The sequence below is a fragment of the Dermacentor albipictus genome, chromosome 2 (assembly GCF_038994185.2).
Source record: "Dermacentor albipictus isolate Rhodes 1998 colony chromosome 2, USDA_Dalb.pri_finalv2, whole genome shotgun sequence".
Classification (NCBI taxonomy): Eukaryota; Metazoa; Arthropoda; class Arachnida; order Ixodida; family Ixodidae; genus Dermacentor; species Dermacentor albipictus.
The window spans coordinates 17,684,681-17,708,686 of NC_091822.1; the positions used below are offsets into that span (position 1 = coordinate 17,684,681).

Consider the following 24,006-nt stretch of genomic DNA (forward strand, 5'->3'; position numbering starts at 1 on the left):
TAGTCGACGTAGAATCTCCATGAGCCGTCCTTTTTGACCAGCAGGACAGGGGACGCCCAGGGACATGAAGATGGCTCTATGATGCCTTTCGCTAGCATCTTGTCTACTTCCGTTTTGATGGCATGACACTCCAAAGCTGAAACTGAGTAGGATCCCCGATGGATGGGTGGATTCATATGATGTCTGACAAGTAATGTCTGGCCTATGGGACGGTTGTTCAGGTTGAATATATCCTTGTAGGAAAGTAATAGGCTGCACAGCTGTTCAGTCTCCGCAGGAGTGAGATTCGGTGCAATCATTTTCCTAATGTCGTTGTCAGTACATTTGGCAGATCGGAAAGGCTCACAGGAAGCGTCGACGGCAAAAGTTTCAACGCAACTAACTTCTAAAGCAGTGATTGTAGCCAGAATAATATCTTTAGGCAGAATTTGCTTAGCAAGCCCGAAATTCACCACAGGGAGGTATGTGCGATTGTCTGTGACCCTCAGTATTGTATGCAGGTCAGTAATGCTGTGGGTGAGAACGATGTTAGTTATGAGGGCGGAGACGTCATCACCATCGGGAACTGGCGCAGAAGGCGGCATTTCGATGTATGTCAGGACCTGTAGTGGAATGTGAACAAAATCAGTCGGTCTTAGGCGAATTTCGTGTGGTGTTGTCCAGTAGAGGCAGGTCAAGACGCACAGTAGTTGAGGAACAATCAATGAGCGCTGAATGGGCGGAGAGGAAGTCTAGGCCTAGGATGAGGTCATGGGGGCATTGGTCAAGCACAGTGAAAAGGACAACAGTATGGCGGCTGGAAATGCTCACACGTGCAGTACACATTCCGACCATGGTCACCGTGCTACCATTGGCGATTCCTATGAACCGAGTATTGGCAGGCATAACAATTTTCTTTAAATGGCTGCGTAGGCGGCTGGTCATAATCAATGTGTGCACTCCGGTATCTATGAGGGCTGTGACGGGCGTGTCATCAACTTGGACGTCAAGGAGGTTATGTCTTGTAAACAACGTCTAAGCAGGATTTCGCGGCGAATCCAACATTGCAGCACTGCCTCGAAGTGCCGCATTGCCTAGTTTTCCTGCTGGGACGGTCCTGGGCAGGTCAGCGAGGGCGAGCAGTGAAGCTGGGGCGGACGTGGCTGGCGATGTTGAGGCGACGGCGAGCGAGCATAGCGGTGAGTCGAGGTAGTGGCGTCGAAAGCGTCGTAGAAGTGATAGGGTGAGGAACTTCAGGGCAAACTTGAATTCCGGAAGAAGTTTCGAGGAGGGGACGGCCAACGGCTCTGGCAGTGATGGGAAACGTGACTGACGGATTCAGCCGCAGCAGAAACAGATCAGCCTGTCGTCAGGTGTTCGTGGGTCCGATAGATTCCTGGTAGCGTGGGAATAACGGACATTGTGAGGTGGGCTGCAACAGGAACAAGGCATAGGAGCAGGGCAGGTGTCAGGGCGACTCAAGGAGCAGGTGCTGGGAAGACCCATATTAGCGATTTCCTGGCGAACCATGGACTGGATGAGGTAGAACACGACATTGGCCAGCATTATGGTCAGATCCCACCTGCTCACCTTGATGACGCACTCATACATGTTCAACTATTCTTCAACGTCAACACCATCTAGGCCAGTGAACTTGCCAGGGTCTTGCAGCTGAGGTAGAGCAACGTACTAGGCATGCATAGTTGGCATTGCAGCTGCAGATGCGGTGCCTTCCACTGAAAACATGGTTCCACTGAGACGTCCGCTGCGGAGCTCCGTGGCGAGGACACGTACCACGCATGTCCACCAAATGTCACGAGTATAAAACCACTTAAAAGATGTATTTACAAGGCATATATAAATAGCAAGCGAGAATCCCAAAAGACTGTTGCCACTTCGTCGTCTTTACCATCGAGGACCTTGTCCTCTTTTTCACCGTAACACTTCCATTGACAATGGGTCTCAACATGATGCTTGCCCACATGGGAGACTTCTGGTGCCACCACAACTGACACTGAGCCTCAGCTCATGCTGAAAAGCCTTCTGTGCCTCAACACCACTTCCCTCCATTAAGCAGGAGCACTGCAATCAAGCTAGTGCACCTTCACAACAAGCATTCTGAGGTTGACCTTAGGTGCCCAAGAATGCACACACAGAATGCTAACAAACCCTTCAATCCACAAGGTGGGAAAAAGCTGCCCCCAAGAAAAGACAGACCTTGAAGGGCACCAGCACATACACATACACAAAAATAGAATAGAAAAGCAGACAGGATCGCACTTCACCCACAATTGAAAATTTTCACTTGAGACAAAGACTATATAGAGTTGATTTACATTCATTCGATGTTAACGGGACTTACAAAATTGATCAAATTATCTAGTAGATTGAATTAAACAAGATGCAAGAAAAAATTCAAAACACAACGCTCATATTTCTCGCAGTAGTATTTTTGATTCTAACATGCCCCCAAATCAAACGTGCACCCACTTGGTGTGTACAAAGTAGAAGATTAAAGTGGAAATGCCATTAAAGCTCTTAAACAAAGTAGAAATCAATCAGAGACCGGATTTTTAGCAAGAAAAAATGGACAAGGGTCTCATATGTGCTGCACAATGGTGTCTGGTTTCGTAAGTCAGCTTCACAGCAGAACAACCATGTTGTACAGCAAAGCATATGAATGCCAGGAGCATGGTTTATGGCCCAATTTTCTCGGAATAATAAAAGATATGCGCTAGAATCGGGTAAATACCGTAATCTGACACTGTGAGCTGCTTTTATGGCTTGAAAATAGTCCTAGGGCAGGCAAAAAATTGGCACTTTCGATGGGAGATGACGAATGTTCAGCGCATTCACTGTCCCCTTAACTATGCCGAGACTGACGCTACCACTGATGGAGTTGCTATTGGGGTCATCACATGGGTCAGGTATGTGCATGCTACCTGGTGAAGTTCAAGTTATTGGTGAAGGCCTATTTTAGGTTCAGAATAAGGAAAATTTAGGCCTATGGGTGCCAGCCGGGACCAAATTAATTGAAAAATCGAACCAGGGTCGAATTATTGGAAGTGTACTGTGCCAGTTACGCAATTGATTGTGCACTTGTTGTGCAATTTCTTTTTGTCCGTGTGCAGGTGCACAGAGATCTGCCCATTATGGACCTTAACAAACTAGCACAACTTGCCATCTTGTGCCAAGAACACACTTGACGTCACCGAAGACTCAAATGCTATGCTCTGTGCAAGCTTTGGCAGATACAGAACTCAGTGCTAGGCCGAAAGAGACTGAGAGAATGAATGAATGAATCTGTGGTGTTTAGTGGCGCAAGAGCAGCCAAGGAATGCCATGCCAGTGTTAGTGTGTTTGCAGTGGAGCGATGAATTCTGAGAAGTAGATGAGATGTGGCTGCAAAGGGGACTAAATATAGTGGCTTTAAAGTATGTAGTATCTACCTACATGTAATAAGATTATGGCAATGACTAATGAGGTGTACTATGAACATTAGAAGTTCATAGACAAAGCCCAATCATGATCGAACGAGGCTCTTGTAAATATTCATTAAACACTTCCCATCACTGCCCCATGTTGTGTGGGATAAAATTTTGAGTAAGTTCATTGTTTCTGAGCATTTCACCTTGAGATATTTCATGTGTGGAATGAAAGTAAGTTTATTATCAAGTATGATGCCTAAAAACTCTTGCTCTTTGTTCACAGGGATTTGTTGCCCATAAATTTCGATATTGGGATCTGCAATGAGCCCTTTTTTTCCTTGTAAAAAGCACACAAGAACTTTTATCGGGGTTGACTTTAAGTTAGTTTTCGTCTACCCATTTGGACACTTTGTTCCAAGCCCTGTCATACTTGTCTCTCGCACACTGCAAGGTTGCAGGATTTGAAACTTATTTGTAGGTTGCCTATGTAGACAGAATAAAAAATAGCTGGCGGTAGTGAAGCAAAAAGCGTGTTCCTCTTTACGATAATATCACGATAATCAATACATAAATTGTCTATAAAATCTTGTGTTAGGTAGGCCGACTTTTTAAAATCTTTTCAGTCAGCTGATGTTATTTTCCAACGGGTGAACTATCATGCTCTTGCGTCAAGGTGAACATTACAGGAAAATGATCTCTCCCAAATGGATTCTTAACGACATTCCATTCTACATAAGAAAAGAGGGTTGCAGTGTCAATTGCTAAATCTATGGCAGAAAATGAATTGTGGTGGATATTGTAATAGGTGGGCTCGTTCTTTATTGAAGAGACACACACCAGAGTTTACCAGAAAGTTTTCTATAAGCCGACCCCTGGTATCACACCGGGAGTCTCCCACAAAGTGCTAAAATCACCTGCGATAATATATTGTAGCAATGTTGACGAACACAGGTTAATAAGACAACAATATTTATTAAGGGCGAACATGTGCCCAGTAATCTAAGTCACTACAGTCGTGAAAACACCCATCAGTCACATTCCAAACTGGCGTCAAACTGTCTTCTACTTTCTTCTCATATGATCCCTCATGCTCATGGCGCATACAAGCCGGGTCCAACCGGCTACTCGTGCCACGATGATCGCTGCCTGTTGCTACTCAACTGCACCACGGTATGGCACGCACAGTGTCCAATATGAAGAGCGATGCGCGCGACTTGAATGTGGTCAAGTTGTTGCAGCATTGTACCCTTCCATAATGCATCGGCCCAATGTGTGAGAGAAAGTGGGGGCTCCTGTGTTTTCTTTCTTTCTTTTTTGACCTCTCGTAGTAGAGTTTCGTGCAAACAACATGCACAACTTATGTGCAGTTGCAGTGTCTTGGGCTCTCGTGCCCAGTGGATCTGACTTCGTAAGTGATGCCACTTACACGACAGAGTATTTTGCAAGGGCCGAAGTATCGGCAGAGAAGCTTTTCAGACAGTACACCGTGTTGCACAGCGGTGATTCGCACCTTGTCACCAGGCTGATAATGAGCTTCACTACGTCGCTGGTTGTACCGACTGGAGTCAGTGCGTTGTTGGCAGAGTATTCGATACCTTGCCATCTGTTGTGCTTCCTCAGCTCTCTGCAAGAAATCATCTAGGCCGGATGGATTGTTGTTTTCTTCATCTAATGGCAACATGGCATCCAAAGTTGTGGTTACTGTTCGGCCGAATACAAGTTCAAACGGTGCGATTCGTATTGTTTCTTGAATGGCCGTATTACATGCAAAGATGATATATGGCAAAATTTCATCCCACAGCCTATGTCGAACATTGACATACATTGAAGGCATGTCAGCCAGTGTTCTGTTGAGGAGTTCAATTAAACTGTCTGAGGGTGGTATGCCATAGTTCTACTATCATCAGTACGAGTCATTCGCATCAAGCATTGCATTAGGTCCACAGTAAAGGCTGTTCTAAAATCAGTAATAATGATGGAGGCGGCATGCCCGAGTACGATATCGTTGCCAAAAAATTTTGCAACTCCGACAGCCATTGCACTGTACAGAGAACCAGTTTCTGCATAACGGGTCAGATAGTCTGTGGCTACAACTATCCACTTTTTGTCTCAAGATGATGTTGGGAAGGGTCCAAGGAGGTCCATACCGACTTGTTGGGATAGGGCTTTTGGTGGATCTAGTGGCTGGAGAAGATCAGTCAGTTGTATAGATGGAGTCTTGTACCTTTGACATTCGCGATAAGTCTTGACATAGTGCTGCACTGATGTTAATAACTTAGGCCAGTAGTATTTTAGATGAATCCTGGCGGATGTACGGCTCATGTCCATAGGTCCAGATCTCAGTTCATGATATGCATGCAAAATTTTTTCTCGCACAGCTGTAGGTGCGACAAGTAAAAACTTTTCCTCGCTGTGTTCGAAGTTGCTCTTGTAGAGGACACTTTCTCGTAGAGAGAAGAGGAGAGCCCTATAGAGAAAACATGTGGGAGTTGAACGTCGAATCCCTCCAGGCGCTGCATAAGTGGCAGCAATTCCGGGTCATCTCACTGTGGTTGAGAGATTTGTGACGCGTCAACAATGCCAAGGAACGGGAAGCCTTCTTCTGACACAGCTGTCTCGAGTGGTGCACGTGAGAAGCAGTTGGCATTAATATGTTTCCTGCCAGACCTGTATACAATAGTAATACAGTCGAACCCACTTATAACAATATTCAAATGCCACAAAAATTCCATTGTTATAACCGATAATTGTTAAAACAGGGTTGCATGAAATAATCAAAATAGGGGGACTGCAGGGCTGATCTTAGCAAACTATAATGGCGGGGAGGCCAGTGCCCCTCCCCATTATATCCCAACCATTTTCCTCCATCCGGCTGCTGATTGTGCTAACTCGTTTAACTGCTTCCTGGGTGCTCCAATCACACGTAACAAGTCGCCACTGTTGGTGTTAGAGAATGGCACTGCTATAACTGGAAATAGGGGTCACAGGTGGCAAACGATATGCGAGCACCGCCGAGACAGCGCTTTGGCGGGGCCAAAAGGGGCCTTTTAAAGAATGCGAAGAGGTTGCCGCGGCAGCCTGTCAGCTTGAGAAATCCAAAAGAAACGCTGAGGCAAGATTGCCACAAGTGTCTTGCCACATACGTCGCACTGCATTTCACGAGAAATCCCTTTGTCCGTCAGTCTTGCCGACATCCTTCTCCAAGGTATCCAGGTGCTCCACGTAGTGCAGCGGAAGGTGCCTCGCGAAAACAAAGCCCCGGAGCGACTGAATCATTCGCCGGACCTCCTGTGAGGACAACGTTGCGGCAGCCAGCCCTATCGCGTCATCGCTGCTGCCGTCGCCGTCGCTATCCGATGCAAGCACGTTCGTGACGATCGCCTAATCAGTTAGAAGCACTACTTAGTTTCCAAATCTATAGCCGTGCGCTTTCTTTTCACTGGCAAAATCGTGCATTGCCAATTATCAGCCGGTCAGTTACCTTCCGTTTTGGTGGCGAGTCAAAAGACGCTGAGAAACCACATGGCCAGGAACAATTTCGACGCAAAAGACGAACACGGGGCTGTTTGTGCTGAATGAGGAGCCAGCGAGCAAGATGCGAGCAGCACAGTTGGCGCGGTCCATTCGTGTTTCAGAGGGTGGCGCGGTATAGTGATATGGGTGCAGTCCGTTCGTGTTCGGAAGGGTGGAAGGGTGACAGGAGAGGGGCGCATAGAGAAGGCTGGAAAATGAGTGCGCGGCGGCCGTTCGAGCAGTGGGCCATCGTGCAGTGGCTCGAATTTCTCGTTCTCTTTCTTTTTTCTTTTCCAAGGACTTCGCATTTCACTACCTTTCAGCTCGGATACCGAGCAGCCACACTTCATCGTTATAACCGATAATGCGGCATCAGGGCAATGTAGTAAACAGGTTATTGCACCATGCAAAACATACAAAAATTGACGGTGCAGCAGCTTCTCATTGTTATAACCGTTATACCGTATTTACTCGCAAAACGATCGCACTCGCATATTGATCGCACCCCTGAATTTTGTCGTCAAAATTCGATTTTTTTATTTCCCGTGTAATGATTGCACCCCAAACTTTCCAAAGCAATATGTCATGTGCCAAGTCTAGCTAATAATGATCGCGCTTACCATCTTTCGAATGCTACGCGAACGACTCTTTAAGATAAACCAAGCAATCTGCACACACCAAACATTCTCAAGCAGATGCCCCATTTCATTCCTTTCATCACTTTTCCGCACTTCCATGCCAAAAAAAAGCTACAACCACACTTGCCTTTATTATGTGTAGGCTTTATAATGGCTGTCGTCAACAACAACAAAGGCACCTTTCTATTCTTCTCGTCTGCACTCGTGGGCACGCAACAAATCGTGAGCGACAACGATAGCAGCCACGTTTACACTGATACGTTAGAAGTGCACCCCATTCATACGCCGACACTTGTAACACAGCTAAGATATTCGCCCACCCTAAGTGGAAATCTGCCGTAGTAGGATAGTAGTGAAGACAAATGCCGAAGTTTCCGCAGCATGCCCGCCATGTGTTCCCATGTCATTGACACCCAAGCGCGCCCATCTGTTTCTGTCCCCTCAAAGTGGATATGGCTACGTTATTGCCGCAAACTTGCCGATATTAACGATATTATTCATTACTGGTACGGAAGAAACAATTCCAATGCACATGATATACTCAGGAAAAGAAAAAAAATCGCGTTTGGTGCGTTCGGCTTGCTCCGCAGGCCGCCATTTTTGTTTTGGTGTCCCGCACTACATACAGTGGCAGCCGCCTATATGTTGACCTGATGTCATCCTGCAGCAAATGCAGGACGAAAAAAAAAAAAGGCGTTTTTATTTTTGCGGGAAATTTACCCCGGAATGCTCGCACCCCTGAATTTAAGTCAAACCTTTTTGACAAAAAAGTGCAATCATTATGCGAGTAAATACGGTATTGTTAAAACCGGTATCATCATAAGTAAGTTCGACTGTATCCTATACTCTTGCAGCCTAAGGCTCCATCTTGCTAGTTGTCCTGATGAATCCTTGAGATTTGCCAGCCAGCAAAGGGAATGGTGATCTCTGACTGCTCTGTATGGTCTACCATAGAGGTGGGGTCAAAAAATACACATCGCCCAAATAACAGCAAGACATTAGAGAGTTTTAGAATTGGGGGCGCAAGGCTCTGGGCCCCCAAGCCGCGTTGCGTCGGTTGCTCTTGGGTCTAGGTGAGCAGCAGAGTTTGAGGATTGGGTCGAACGCAGATAGCGTTGGGTTGAGCGCTCGGGGCGCCGCAGTGTGGAAAATAGAAAGGTGCTTGAAAGAAAAAAAAATTAACCTCTTTTTGTTACAAGTGAAAACAAACAGAATGCATTTTTGAGCAGAAACAACGAACAATAAAATGTAAGAAACTGTGTTAGTACCAGTTAGCATTACAAATTAAGTGTGCGATTCTAAGCCAAGCAAAGCCAATCGAAGCCAAGTGCTCTTAGTTGGTGTTTTCTTGTGACGCGCTGCGGAAAAACTGCGAGTTCACCCTTGTGAAATGGCGAAAATCAGTCGAAGTAAATAAAGTTTGCTATGCGACCATCTGCTGTGCGCCATCGCTGTCACCCGCGAGGGCGGCCCAAGACGGCTTGGGGGCCCACGCTAGTTTTCTATTCTTGGGTCTTGGGTTAACGCGAACGCAAGAACCCAAGACTGGCTTGGGTTCTGCGCATGCGCACTTGTCGCACGCAATTTCCTTGGGTCCCCAAGCCGCTTGGGCCCCCAATTCTAAAGCTCTCTATTCTTTCTCGGTTGCCGAGTAGTTTGCCTGGTCAAAATATACACATCGCCCAAATAACAGCAAGACATTCTTTCTCGGTTGCCGTGTAGTTTGCCTCTGCTTTCGAGAGCTTACGGCTGGCATGAGCTATGACTTCTCCTGGCCGGTTTTCCACTGGACTAGTATGGCACTGAGGCCGACGTTACTCGCATCGGCATAAACTTCAGTGTCGGCTGTCTCATCAAGATGGGCAAGGACTGGAGAAGATTGCAGATGTTTCCTTAATTGGTCAAAGGGGTCTCATTTGGTTTTCCACATGAAAGGAATCTCTTCTCTAGTTAGTTTTGTAAGAGACTCTGCAATCTTCGAAAAGCTTTTTGCGAATCTTCTGTAGTATGTGCATAAACCCAAAAAACGTTGCACTAACTTTTTGCCAGCGAGTGTCAAGACCCTCGCAACAGTGGCTGTCATTTTGGGATCTGGCTGAATGCCTTCAGCACTAATGACATGTTCGCGGAAACGAAGTTCATCGAAGCCGAATCGACATTTTTCCACCTTAGTTGTCAAGTCTACTGAGTGAATGGCTTCCAATACTAGCGGCAGTCGCTGCAGATGTTGGTCAAACATTGCAGAAAATACGGCCACATTATCAAAATACACTAAGCATGACTGCCATTTAAATCCTGCCAGCACTGTGTCTATCATCAGCTGGAACATCGCAGGCACAGAACAGAGGCCGAATGGAAGCGCTTTAAATTCATGGAGGTCATCTAGGGTTAGAATGCTGTCTTTTCACAGTCCTGTTCGTTCACCTCTATTTGCCAATATTCACTTTTGAGGTCAAGGGAGGGGAAAAACTAATGTATCATCGATACGCGGAAGGGGGGTACACATCCCGTTTAGTTTTACGCTGTTCAATTTACGGTAGTCGGCACAGAATCTAAGTGAGTTATTTTTTTTCTTAATGAGTACTATGGGAGATTCCTATGGACTGTTGGAAGGCTGAATAATGTAATCTGAAAACATCTCTACTTTCTTCTTGATGATCTCCCTTTCTTTTGGTGGAATTCGATATGGGTGCTGGCACACCAGTCTCGTGGCATCCTCTGTTATAATACTGTGCTTTGCAGCAGACGTGCGCCATAGCTTCGAGGAAGGGGAGAAGCAGTCGGAAAGATCCTTTATCAGGGCATATATGTTTCTTTTGAGCTTCCGGGAGTTTCGGGTTGGTGGTAATTGACCTGTCGACACTGCAGGTTCCTGGCAGAGCAGTTCATATTATCGTTAGGCTGCATAATTCAGTCGCCCCATAGAACTCATGGACATAGGCAATAGCTGTTCCTTGTTCAATGTGTTGCAATTCATTTCCGAAATTCATAGGTATGACATCTGCGCGGCCATTGCTTAAGTGAACAAGACCCCAAGCCACGCAAATACCTTTGTTCAAGAAGAGCCCTATGCTTCCATCTGCTATACTTTTGCGGTCGTAGAATGTTTCATTCTCCACAAGAACCATTACACTGCAGTGTGGCGGCACAGCTACATCAGCATCGATGATACGCAAAGCAGCACGATATCACTCCTCCGATTCCTCCACAGGTATAGCTTGCTCTATCAAGAATGGCACACTGGGCCTACATAGGTTAACTCTGGCGTCGTTAGCTTGCAGAAAAGCCATTCCTAGTATCATCATCATCCTCAGCCTGGTTACGCCCACTGCAGGGCAAAGGCCTCTCCCATACTTCTCCAACAACTCCGGTCATGTACTAATTGTGGCCATGTCGTCCCTGCAAACTTCTTAATCTCACCCGCCCACTTAACTTTCTGCTGCCCCCTGCTACGCTTCCCTTCCCTTGGAATCCAGTCTGTAACCCTTATTGAACATCGGTTATCTTCCCTCCTCATTACATGTCCTGCCCATGCCCATTTTTTTTTCTTGATTTCAACTAAGATGTCATTAACTTGTGTTTGTTCCTTCACCCAATCTGCTCTTTTCTTATCCCTTAACGTTACACCCATCATTCTTCTTTCCATAGCTCGTTGCGTCGTCCTCAATTTAAGTAGAACCCTTTTCGTAAGCCTCCAGGTTTCTGCCCCATAGGTGAGTACTGGTAAGACACAGCTATTATACACTTTGCTCTTGAGGGATAATGGCAACCGGCTGTTCATGATCTGAGAATGCCTGCCAAACGCACCCCAGCCCATTCTTATTCTTCTGATTATTTCCGTCTCATGATCCGGATCCGTCATCACTACCTGCCCTAAGTAGATGCCCTTGTTCGATGTGTTGCAATTCATTTCCGAAATTCGTAGGTATGACATCTGCGCGGCCATTGCTTAAGTGAACAAGACCCCAAGCCACGCAAATACCTTTGTTCAAGAAGAGCCCTATGTTTCCACCTGCTATACTTTCGCGGTCGTAGAATGTTTCATTCTCCACAAGAACCATTACAGTGCAACAACTTACCACTTCCAGTGCCTCGCTACCTATTGTAAATTGCTGCTCTCTTCCGAGGCTCTTAAAGATTACTTCAGTTTTCTGCAGATTAATTTTTAGACCCACTCTTCTGCTTTGCCGCTCCAGGTCAGTGAGCATGCATTGCAGTTGGTCCCCTGAGTTGCTAAGCAAGGCAATATCATTAGCGAATTGCAAGTTACTAAGGTATTCTCCCTTAACTTTTATCCCCAATTCTTCTCAATCCAGGTCTCTGAATAACTCCTGTAAACACGCTGTGAATAGCATTGGAGAGATTGTATCTCCCTGCCTGACGCCTTTCTTTATTGGTTATTTGTTGCTTTCTTTATGGAGGACTACGGTGGCTGTGGAGCCGCAATAGATATCTTTCAGTATTTTTACATACGGCTCGTCTACACCCTGATTCGGTAATGCCTCCATGACTGCTGAGGTTTCGATAGAATCAAACGCTTTCTCGTAATCAATGAAAGCTATATGTAAGGGTTGGTTATAGTCCGCACATTTATCTATCACCTGATTGATAGTGTGAATATGGTCTATTGTTGAGTAGCCTTTACGGAATCCTGCCTGGTCCTTTGCTCGACAGAAGTCTACGGTGTTCCTGATTCTATTTGCGATTACCTTAGTAAATAGTTTGCAGGCATCTGACAGTAAGCTGATCGGCCTATAATTTTTCAAGTCTTTGGCGTCCCCTTTTTTATGTATTAGGATTATGCTAGCGTTCTTCCAAGATTCCGGTATGCTCGAGGTCATGAGACATTGCGTATACAAGGTGGCCAGTTTCTCTAGAACAATCTGCCCACCATCCTTCAACAAATCTGCTGTTACCTGATCCTCCCCAGCTGCCTTCCCCCTTTAGATAGCTCCCAAGGCTTTCTTTACTTCTTCCGGCGTTACCTGTGGGATTTCGAATTCCTCTAGGACTATTCTCTCTTCCATTATCGTCGTGGGTGCCACTGGTACTGTATAAATTTCTATAGAACTCCTCAGCCACTTCATGTATCTCATCCATATTAGTAATGATATTGCCGGCTTTGTCTCTTAACGCATACATCTGATTCTTGCCAATTCCTAGTTTCTTCTTCCCTGCTTTTAGGCTTCCTTTGTTCCTGAGAGCATGTTCTGTTCTATCCATATTATACTTCCTTATGTAAGCTGTCTTATGCTTGTTAAGAAACTTGGAAAGTTCTGCCAGTTCTATTCTAGCTGCAGGGTTGAAGGCTTTCATGCATTGGCGTTTCTTAATCAGATCTTTCGCCTCCTGCAATAGCTTACTCGTATCCTGTCTAACGAGGCTACCACCAACTTCTATTGCACACTCCTTAATGATGCCCATAAGATTGTCGTTCATTGCTTCAACACTAAGGTTCTCTTCCTGAGTTAAAGCCGAATACCTGTTCTGTAGCTTGATCTGGAATACCTCTATTTTCCCTCTTACCGCTAACTCATTGATTGGCTTCTTATGTACCAGTTTCTTCCGTTCCCTCCTCAGGTCTAGGCTAATTCAAGTTCTTGCCATCCTATTGTCACTGCAGCGCACCTTGCCGAGTACGTCCACATCTTGTATGATGCCAGGGTTAGCGCAGAGTATGAAGTCTATTTCATTTCTAGTTTTGCCATTCGGTCTCCTCCACGTCCACTTTCAGCTATCCCGCTTGCGGAAGAAGGTATTCATTATCCGCATATTATTCTGTTCCGCAAACTCTACTAATAACTCTCCCCTGCTGTTCCTAGTGCCTATGCCATATTCCCCCACTGTCTTGTCTCCAGCCTGCTTCTTGCCTACCTTGGCATTGAAGTCACCCATCACTATGGTGTATATTGTTTTCACTCTACCCATCACCGATTCCACGTCTTCATAGAAGCTTTCGACTTCCTGGTCATCATGACTGGATGTAGGGGTATGATCTTCAATTTGTACCTCTTATTAAGGTTCAAAACGAGACCTGCCATCTTCTTGTTAATGCTATAAAACTCCTGTACAACTTTATATGGCCGATAAAAGTATTATTCTTACTTCGCATAGTTGTGTACTAATTTTCTATTGCAATCGATGCTTTGCCTTTTGGACGAAACTGCGACCTTTTTGCTTGTTTTTTACTTTGGGCATTCGTCACTCACTTTTTACAATAACGTTGTTACACATTGCGACCAAAGTTTTGGAAGTGAGACGTTTCGGATATTACGGACTTTGGATAAAACTCATTTTTCGTCGCTTTATCAGGGTAGTAACGAGAGTCGACTGTATCTACGTATATGTGTCCCTCAATGTTGCAAGCTGTGAGCTCTGTCATGAAGTAAAAACGATTAGCTTTGCATGTGCCTTGGCAGCAGTGAGCCTATGAAACCGAGAAACTTTCGGTCAAGTGATACATCAGCCTAGAATGCCAAAGAAAAAGAGCATTTTCATGTTGGTTCAACGTGTGAGATAGCACTTTCTACGTTTTCAAATAAAAGAAATACATATCATGCATCAGGTGCAGCTATTTCTAATTTACTTTATAAAATACCACAAAATTTATATGCAAGTTGTGGTTGGCAGAAGAATGTTGAAAATTTAAAGGCTTCTGTTTTGCCGGAATACGGCAGCTGGACTTACTTATTACCGATCCTATTTTTGAGAAGAAAACCAGACGCCTGCCAGGGTCTTTATTTGTAAAGAGCAAGATGGTGTATAGCATCAAGAGACCTCCATTACAAAGCACAAAATGGCCTAAGCCTGCACCATGTGATTATGCAATGTCCAGGGCACTGTAGTTATAGCTGAAAATTGGGCAAGTTGGCTACTGCAATTGAACAAATTAACCTATTCAGCACCAGACATATAAATGCCTAAGAAATTGTCTCTTTCTATTTAAATGTTCTAGATACACCAAGAACAAGCATTATATATATATATATATATATATATATATATATATATATATATATATATATATATATATATATTTAGCCGGAACTATTTGAGCAATTGCGGGGCAACACCAGGTATAAAACTGAAGTGGGCTTCACTGAAAGCCATCTATGGTTTCGTCTGGAACTAGTACAGCCAGCTCTCGTCACATGTGAAGCGCAGATGCACATTACATTCGCTTTACATTGCGTGTGTGATACTACTGCTGCCAAAGTACTTGCATCAGTCTATTTCCTCTGACTGCCTTCAAAAGAAAGCAAGTGGCATGGCAAGTGGCATGCTGAACTTGTTCCTCCTCCCGTGTTTTTGCTCTAATACAACAAATGTAACTTGCTGCCTGTCATTCAGTATTGGCGAAAGACATTTAGCAAAAGACTACGTGCTCCATACAAAAACTCAGCAAGAATTCTTTTTTTTTTCAGCTGTGTTGCCATCATTCGTCCATAAAGGGTTAAGTGCTAAATGGGCAAGACAAGAAACATGAGTGAATAGCGCCAGCATTGATCCCGTTCACTCAGTGATGTTGCTATGTTCCACCACTGGAGGGTACCAGCAGCTCCACGAACTAGAAACAAGCTCTTGAAAGTCTCACCGACTGGCCCTGCTTGGACAAACAGCTCCCACAGGATGGTGTCCGACACCTTCTCATCCAGGCCTCCAACATAGATGGTCGCATCTGCAGCGGAAATGGGATGTAGAGCCATTGCTCACACGACAGTCTATTAGGCAGGCGTCACCAGGAATTAACGAAGCCTTTGTTTAGAGCAAACGTCTTGCTCAAATATACGCTCACTAGATGTTGTACCATTGCTGTAATAATATGGTAACCTGCAATATCACTTTTATGAAATTTATAATACTACCCATGTTCCTTCTGTTTATCATATGAACCAATGCGACCAATCTTTCTTTTTGTTTCCTGTAACATCTGAAAAGTCCCCATTGAGATTTCCAACTTAAAGAACACAAGTCTTGGTCTTGAAGGAATTTCCGCACCTCATTTAAAGCTTGTTGCATGATTATTTCTGATGCTCTTAGTAACTTAATTAACATTATGTTCAAAACTAGTATATTAGCTACATTTCTAAAGAAAGCTAAAGTCATTCCGGTTCATAAAAATGGTCACAAAGTTCAAGTCAGAGCTATTGTCTCATATGTACACTACCTTCAATTAGTAAAGTTGTTGAAAAGTTCATACTTAGTCGTATTAACAGCTACCTTAACAAATTTAGTTTGTTGAAACCTTGTCAGTTCGGTTTTTGTTCAGGAAGCTCGACTAACTTGGCTTTGCTAACATTAACTGATCATATTCGACATTCACTTGATCTCAGATACTTTGTTGGCTCGAACTTTTTAGACTTTACTAAAGCCTTTACCATAAAGTTTTCTTTGCTAAACTCGAGTTAAGATTTCTAGTCCAGCTCTTAATATATTAAAAATTATCTATTCTATTGTAAATTAACAGTGTACACGGGCGGGGTTTTCTCTGAAAGCAAAATTATTAACTAAGGAGTGCCTCAAGGCTCGATTTCAGGTTTCCTATTATTTTGCATTTATGTATATGAATGATTTACCTGAATGCCTTAATTATACACTACCTACATTACACACAGACGATACGCCTGTTGCTGTCTCAGATAAATCATTAGTTTCGCTAACTTTGAAACTAAACAGTGATCTGTCTAAAATTACTGATTGGTGTAATGCCAATTTTCTAACTATAAACCCTACGAAAACATAATTCATGATATTTAAGTCATCACAGAGACATTTACCTTGCTCTCCGACCATAACCCTCAATGGGCATGACATTCCTGCCTCCACTTGTGTTTCTTTCCTCGGCATCAAATTAGATCACCACTTTTACTAGCCACATAGAACACATCAAACAAAACAGCATTTAGCATTAGAGAACTACTCAAATCACATACATTTTTTTCCAAAGAAGCATTATTAGCGTTATACTGTAACCAACAGTTACAACAGCCGTGTTTATGAAAACTAGTTTATTCTGGGTGAACCTGTACCCGTCAACAAAAAGCGACTGTACACTCAATAAAAACGTCCCTCGAGCCTCGATTCTTCGAATGTCGTTCTCCTTTTTGTCACCTTCTGTCGCCTGCCAGCCGTCCGATTCTCGCACACGAGCCGCAGGTCTGTCAGCACCGGTCCAGTGTTGCCTTGCGGTGTGGCGGCTCTTTGAAACGCAGTTGGGATGTGGCGGTCCTCTTTTTGTTCTCGCAATGCTGGTGGTATTAACCCCCTCCGAAGAAGCATCGCCCCAATGCGTAGAAAAGGCCTAGAGACGCCGACTGCTTTAGAAGAACAGTGGTCAGAGGATGGCCGGTGCTAGGCTTGATCGTATGTGCAAATACTGTTATTCAATGCCTTTCATGGTAAGGCTTCATCTGTACTATGTGTACGACCTCTGAGCGAGTCCTGCGTTGTGTGGAGCAGACTTGGCCTTCATGAGTTTCCTCGTAAATTAAGGCACTTAGCCGGCGAAGTACTCTGTAAGGGCCAAAGTAACGGCGCTGTAACTTCTCTGAAAGACCGGGCGTACGTATAGGGGTCCACACCCACACTTTGTCTCCGGGGTTGTACTGTACCTCTCTTCACCCTAGGTTGTATCGGTTTGCGTCGACGCATTGCTGTTGTACGATACGGTGCCTTGCCAACTGCCATGCTTCTTCTGCCCTTTCTATGTACTCATTCAGTTAAGGTCGTCTTCGCTGCTGTTGTTTACAGGTAACATCGCATCTAGTGTCATTGTTGCTGTCCAACTGTAAACAAGTTCAAATGGCGTGAAATGTGCCGTCTCTTGTACAGCAGCGTTATACGCAAAGGTAGCATATGGTAGAATACTGTGCCATGTCCGATGTCTACTTACATTGAGATCACGTCAGCGAGCATTCTATTGAGCCGTTCAGTCAGGCCGTTTGTTTGCGGATGGTATGCTGTAGTTTTTCTATGAGCAGTATGTGTTAGTTTCTTAACAGACTGCATCAAACCGGTCATAAAAGCTGTTCCTTTGTCTGTTATGAGTACCTTAGGTGCGCCATGTCGTAACACTACGTGTGTGACAAAAAACTGAGCCACTTCAATGGCAGTTTCTTTTGTAAGAGAAGATGTCTCAGCATACTCGGTCAGATAATCGGTTGCTACCACAATCCACTGCTTTCCTGAGGTCGAAACGGGAAATAGTCCAAGTAAATCCACTCCTATTTGTTCAAATGCGCTGCTGGTGGCTGTATCGGTTGCAGAGAACTTGCTGGTTTGAGTGGCCGTGTTTCGCGTCTTTGATGATCTCGGCACGATTTTGTAGTATAGTGTCGCCCCCTGTCAGATCTATGTGTCATCGCACATGTATGTTTTGTAGTTGTTTAGCTAGATGGCGCACCCCCCTTCTGTCATGTGACGAACATTGGACCAATCGGGAGGTGTGATCTGGCGTGTGAAGCCTTTTTAAGAATAAACGGCCGCGAGTCGGTCGAGTCTTCGTTCCGGTTTCCATCGGGAGCGGTTCGCTGCGAGTCTCCTTCACTGCGCCGGCGTTAGCCGCGCGTTCGCTGGTCGGGGCCCCCCGCTTGCCTGCCACTGCCGACACAACATCTTTTGGCGACGAGGATGGGATTCCCGCTGCGGTTCCGACCGAAGCCCCGGGAAACGAACGAGCTTCGTAAGTGAAGCGTCCCTTCCGTGTCTGCACGGCTGGCAAACGCCGCCGACGCACTTGGCGTCGCGAGGCTTCCGAGCCTAGGCCTACTCGCCCCCTTGTTCTTCCGTGCCCCATTCCTGCTGCGAGCTCCGGCTTGTTTTCTGCGCTGTCACCTGCACGCTACCGGGCATGGCGTCTTTTACGGCGAACCTTCCCGTTTTTCTTGAAGTGCCCGGCCCACCGTTAATCCCTTGGTATCTCTGGAAAAAAATTTTTCAGGCCAACCTCGAAGCAGCCGGCGGCGGCGACTGGACGGACGCACGACGAGCTTCCGCGCTCGTCAGCGCTCTCGGGCGTGAGGGACAACGGAAGCACTTTGCAGCCGAGGAGCAGGAAGCAGCAAGGCAGTTAACCAGCGCAGCGTCAGCTTCAAGCGAAGCAGAAAGGCAGTCGACCGGCGCAGCGTCAACGTCAAGTGATGCGGTCCCGCCAGCGTCAGAGTTTCCGAGACTCTTGCAGCGGCTTGACCGGCTGTTCGCCGCGTCAACAAACGTCCTGGCGGAACGGCATGAATTCACCAGCCGAAAGCAGTTCGAGGGAGAAGGATTCCTGGAATTCGTGACCGCATTGAAGGAGAAGGCGGTACAGTGCAACTTCGGCACAAGCTATGACGAGCGCGTCCGAGACCAAATCATACATGGGGTAGCGAACGTCAGCGTTCGCGAAAAGTTGCTGGCTCATGGCGAAACCCTGTCCCTGGACAAGGCAGAAGAAATTGGACGCTCGTTAGAAGCCCTGCATCGAGCGAACCGCGCGTTCGACTCGGAGAAAATACAGAGAATCGAGGCAGCTCAACTTGGCGCTCCGTCGACGAGCCAAGATGGCCGACTTCTTCCGGGGAGCCGCCAAGATGGCCGACGTAGTCCGGGAGGCCATGAAGATGGCCGACTTCTTCCGAGGAGCCGCCAAGATGGCCGACGTCTTCCAAGAGGCCGCCCAGATGATCGACATTTTCCGCGAGGCTCCTCCGGGACCCGCAATGAAGCACATGATGCAAAGGACCCTAATTTCGACTGCTGTACATGCGATCGGTGTGGCAGCACGAAGCATATTGCCACATACAGGAATTGTCCCGCAAGGAACCGGCGGTGCAACGCCTGCCACATGTTGGGCCATTTCGCATCAGTATGCCGAAAAACCCGTACTGTTCAGCACGTCTCTTCCGCAGAGACGCTGTCTTCAACTTCCGCAGGACAGCCGTCAGCGTCTGTCTTGATGGTGAGCACTTTGGAAGCTAAAAGGGATTTACAAGTCCCGGTCGTGGTTAACGACGTCGCCATGCGGCTGCTCGTGGACACAGGAGCGTCTGTCTCATTGATGACGGCCGAGGATTTTGGAAAGCACTTTGGTCGACAGCACAGACTGTCAAAAACAGCAGTGGACTTGAGGAATTTCTCCAGGCAACGCATCGACATTCAAGGCCTTTTCCAAGCCACTGTCCAGTTTCTTCAAAGGTCGTGCTCAGTCACGTTCCATGTAACGTCTACAGGAACATCACTGCTGGGTCTTGACGCCATCCAGCGCTTGGGGATACAAATCGACGGTACGTCGCTGACATGCTGCCTGGCTAGGCTTCCTTCAGTACAGAGCCCCACAGGTGTGCCTCCGGGTTTTGATCACCTTTCCAGTGACGAGTTGGTTCTCGTCAACAACTTTGTGCACCGAATTCATCGGCAGCAAGATGCGAAACCAGTATCTTCAAAGTTGCGCCGACTACCCCTGGCTCTCCGTGACCAGGCCACAAATGAATTGCGACGTCTCGAGGACTGCGACGTCATCGAGCGCGTCGAGGCTTCTGAGTGGGTGTCTCCAATCGTGGTGGTGCGCAAGAAGGATGGAACCATGCGGCTCTGTGTAGATCTACAGGAACAGGACAGTCTCGTGTCTCACGTTAAAGAAAGGGTCTTGCAGAAACAGTGGCAAACTAAGCAGTGTATAGACAAACGTAGAGGTGCTCAGGCAACTCGTATCAAGGTGGGCGACACCATCAGAATAAGATTTAAGAGGAAAGGATTTTTTAAGTACAGTAAACCTCGTAAGGTCAAGGCCCAGATAGGACCATCTACTTTTCTACTCGGTGATGGGAAGACGTGGCATGTGTCTAAGTTAACTCTAGTGATAAAGAATTCAGCAGATAGTACATTGTGTACAAGTGACAAAGATTTTTTTGTACTCGTATTCAAACCTCGATAGTCATTCCGATGACTCGTCTGTAGTGACATCGTCTTCTCATAAGCATCAGTTAAGTAGCTTGTCTGACTGTATCACTTCCGAGTCTACGCAGTCAGCAGTCATCTCGGATTCCGTGGGGGAATCGGTAGCATCCCAGGACTTGTTGGGATTTCGAGAGGAGCTTCCTGGGCAACCCTCTCCAGCTTTGAGTGACACCCACATTCAATTGTCCAACCAGGGGGAGGGAAATAGTAGTGGGACGACTAGGTCATTAAAGTCGACCGATACGCGTCGCAACCCCCAAAGTTCTGAGGTACGCACGCGTCCTCATCGTGACAGAAAACGGCCTCCATGGCTCGATGATTTTGTTTATGTAGTGTAGAGCGCATTGCCGTCTTCGAAATGCCACGGCTAGGGGCCTCGCTGCGACATTTAGGAGACAGTCCACGTTTCATTAACACAGGTATAAAGTGCTCCTTGTTGCGGTGCAGTGAGTTTTGTGCTGTGTTCCTTGTCCGACTTTGTTTGAGTGACTGCCTGTGTTTTGGTGCCCAAGACTGGTGCGCGTGTACGTGAACTTGGGCGGGGATGGATTGAATTTGTTGTGGACTTAAGTCTGCGTCTTGTGTGCGCGTTTCACTGTATGTTTACTTTGTTTCCAGGGGGGGATGATGTAGTATAGTGTCGCCCCCTGTCAGATCTATGTGTCATCGCACATGTATGTTTTGTAGTTGTTTAGCTAGATGGCGCACCCCCCTTCTGTCATGTGACAAACATTAGACCAATCGGGAGGTGTGATCTGGCGTGTGAAGCCTTTTTAAGAATAAACGGCCGCGGGTCGGTCGAGTCTTCGTTCCGGTTTCCATCGGGAGCGGTTCGCTGCGAGTCTCCTTCACTGCGCCGGCGTTAGCCGCGCGTTCGCTGGTCGGGGCCCCCCGTTTGCCTGCCGCTGCCGACACAACAGATTTGACATAATGCTGCACTGAATTCATCAACTTCGGCCAGTAATATTTCTGGCGGAATCTTGCCAGAGTCCTATTAACGCCTAAGTGGCCAGCTGCAAGATCACCATGGCAAGTTCCTAAGATCTCAGCTCGCAGCGATGATGGTACGACAAGTAGAAACGTCCCACCACTGTGCTCGAAGTTTCGTTTGAAGAGGACGTTGTTCTGGAGGACAGACGAACATAATCCACAGACGAAAACTCGAGGCACTTTCACTTGTCGACCCTCCAAATACTCGATGAGCAGGAGTAATTCCGGATCAGTACGCTGATGATGAGCCATTTTCATCATATTTACAGCCCCAAGAAATGGGAAATCTTGCTCGTATTCAGGTGACGTAGCTTCGATTGGTGCGCGTGATAAGCAATCAGCATCACTGTGCTTGAGACCGGACTTGTAAACAACCGTGATGTCATACTCCTGTAGACGCAAAGTCCATCTAGCGAGTCTTCCAGAAGGGTCCTTGAGGTTCGCCAGCCAGCACAATGAATGATGGTCGCTGATGGCTCGAAACGGTCTGCCATATAAGTATGGCCGGCACTTAAATGATATTGCGCGACAAAAAAACAACACGGACGTGAGAGAAGACGACGTCCATGTTGTTTTTTTTGTTGCGCAATATCATTGAAGTAATGGATTACCAACTTGCCCGGAATGCTGCTCTCATTATGGCCGGAACTTACTGATGGCCCATATAACCGCCAGGCATTCCTTTTCTGTAGCTGAGTAATTTGTCTCAGCTTTCGATAAGGTAAGGCTTGTGTACGCAATGACTTTTTCTTTTGCGTTCTGCCACTGAATAAGTATGGCACCGAGACCAATCTTACTCACACCGGTATGGGTGTCCGTTTCGGCATTTTCATCAAAATGGGCAAGTATAGAAGGACTCTGCAAACGCCGTCGTAGCTCAGAGAAGACGTCTTCTTGTTCTTTTTCCCACACAAAAGGGACATATTTTGTCAGTCGCGTGAGTGGTTCAGCAATTTTGGAAACATTTTCTATGAAACGTCTGTAGTAGGCACACAGTCCCAGGAAATGTCCAATAGCTTTTTTGTCTCTTGGCTTCGGAAACATTTCTACTGCAGTGATCTCAGGATCGGGGCGGACCCCTTCAGCACTGACAATGTGTCTGAGAAAGCAGAGCTTGCGAAAGCCGAAGTGATATTTTTCGGGTTTTATAGTCAATCCCACCATGCCAATAGAATCCAGAACTGCTCCCAGTGCTACTCGAATGTCGTGGAGAAGACCACCACATCATCAAAGTAGACGAGGCACAAATGCCATTTCAGTCTGTAGAGAACAGTGTCCATCATCCACTGGAAGGTGGCCGGCGCAAACACAGACCAAAAGGAAGCATCTTAAACTCGTATCGACCATCCAGTGTCACAAATGCCATTTTTTCACGATCTCGCTCGTCGAATTGTATATGCCAGTATCCGCTTTTGAGATCCAAAGAAGAGAAGAAGCAAGCGTTGCATGGTTTGTCCAAGGTGTTGTCGATACATGGGAGTGGATAAACATCCTGCTTCCTGATGAGGTTGAGTTTCCTGTAATCAACACAAAATCGTAGGGTGTTATCTTTCTTTTTGACCAGGACTACCGGAGATACCCACGGGCTATTGGATGGCTGTATTACATCGTCCTTGTACTTCACTTCTTTTTCTTTCGCTTCTCTTTCTTTTGGAGCCACTCGGTAAGGGTGCTGGTGCACTGGTCTTGCAGGTTCTGCTTCCACAATGCGGTGTTTTGCGACGGGAATACGACAGACTTTCGATTAAGTCGAAAAGCATTCAGCAAACTCTGTGACCAAGCTCACAGTCTTATCTCTTTGTTGTGATGACAGCTCTTGGTCAATGTCAATAGAGGTAAGGACACTGTCTAAAGTGACAGAAGCTGGTGATGCTGCATCGAGGGTTGACACATCCGCAAGTTGTACATAGTCATGAAGAGACGCTATGGCTGTTCCCTTCGCCACGTGTTGTGCCTCATTGCCAAAGTTAGTCAAAAGGACATCCACACATCGGTTACGCAGGTGAACTAGGCCTCTTGCCACGCATATTTGCTTTTCCAGCAGCAGCCCGATATTTCCGTCTGCAAGTCCCTCATAGTCACGAAATACGTCGCTCCTTACTACGACAGTCGCACTGCACCGTGCCATCACCATCACGTGTTCATCCACAATACAGAGAGGGGAAATATGTGGCTGTTCTGTATCAAAAATGGTAACAGCATTTCCTGTAGAAAAGAACACGCATGATTTTTGCAAGTCGATAATTGCACCATTCGTTTGCAAAAAGTCTATGCCCAGTATCAGATCATGGGAACACTCAGGGAGAACAATAAAGCTGCTGACGTATGTAAAGCCTCTAATTCCACTTTTTGCTGTGCACATTCCTACGGGATCGACTAAGTGTCCCCCCATTGTACGTATTGGAGATCCAGTCCAATGGGTCAATACCTTTTTAAGTTTTCTGGCGAGTACACTGCTAATAACTGAATAGTCCGCACCAGTGTGTCAACGCAGTCACTCTGTGACCAAGCTCACAATCTTA

General features: G+C 46.3%; 1 protein-coding gene across 1 annotated transcript in view; it reads right to left on the minus strand.

Moving 5' to 3' along the window:
* The window catches only part of LOC135918446 (splicing factor 3B subunit 4-like), a 187,264-nt gene that overhangs the window by 127,863 nt on the left and 35,395 nt on the right, over window positions 1-24,006 (minus strand). Inside the window, exon 2 of the mRNA XM_070533498.1 lies at window positions 15,153-15,236. The gene's annotated coding sequence lies outside the window, so the exon portion shown is untranslated. The remainder of the gene's footprint in view (window positions 1-15,152; window positions 15,237-24,006) is intronic.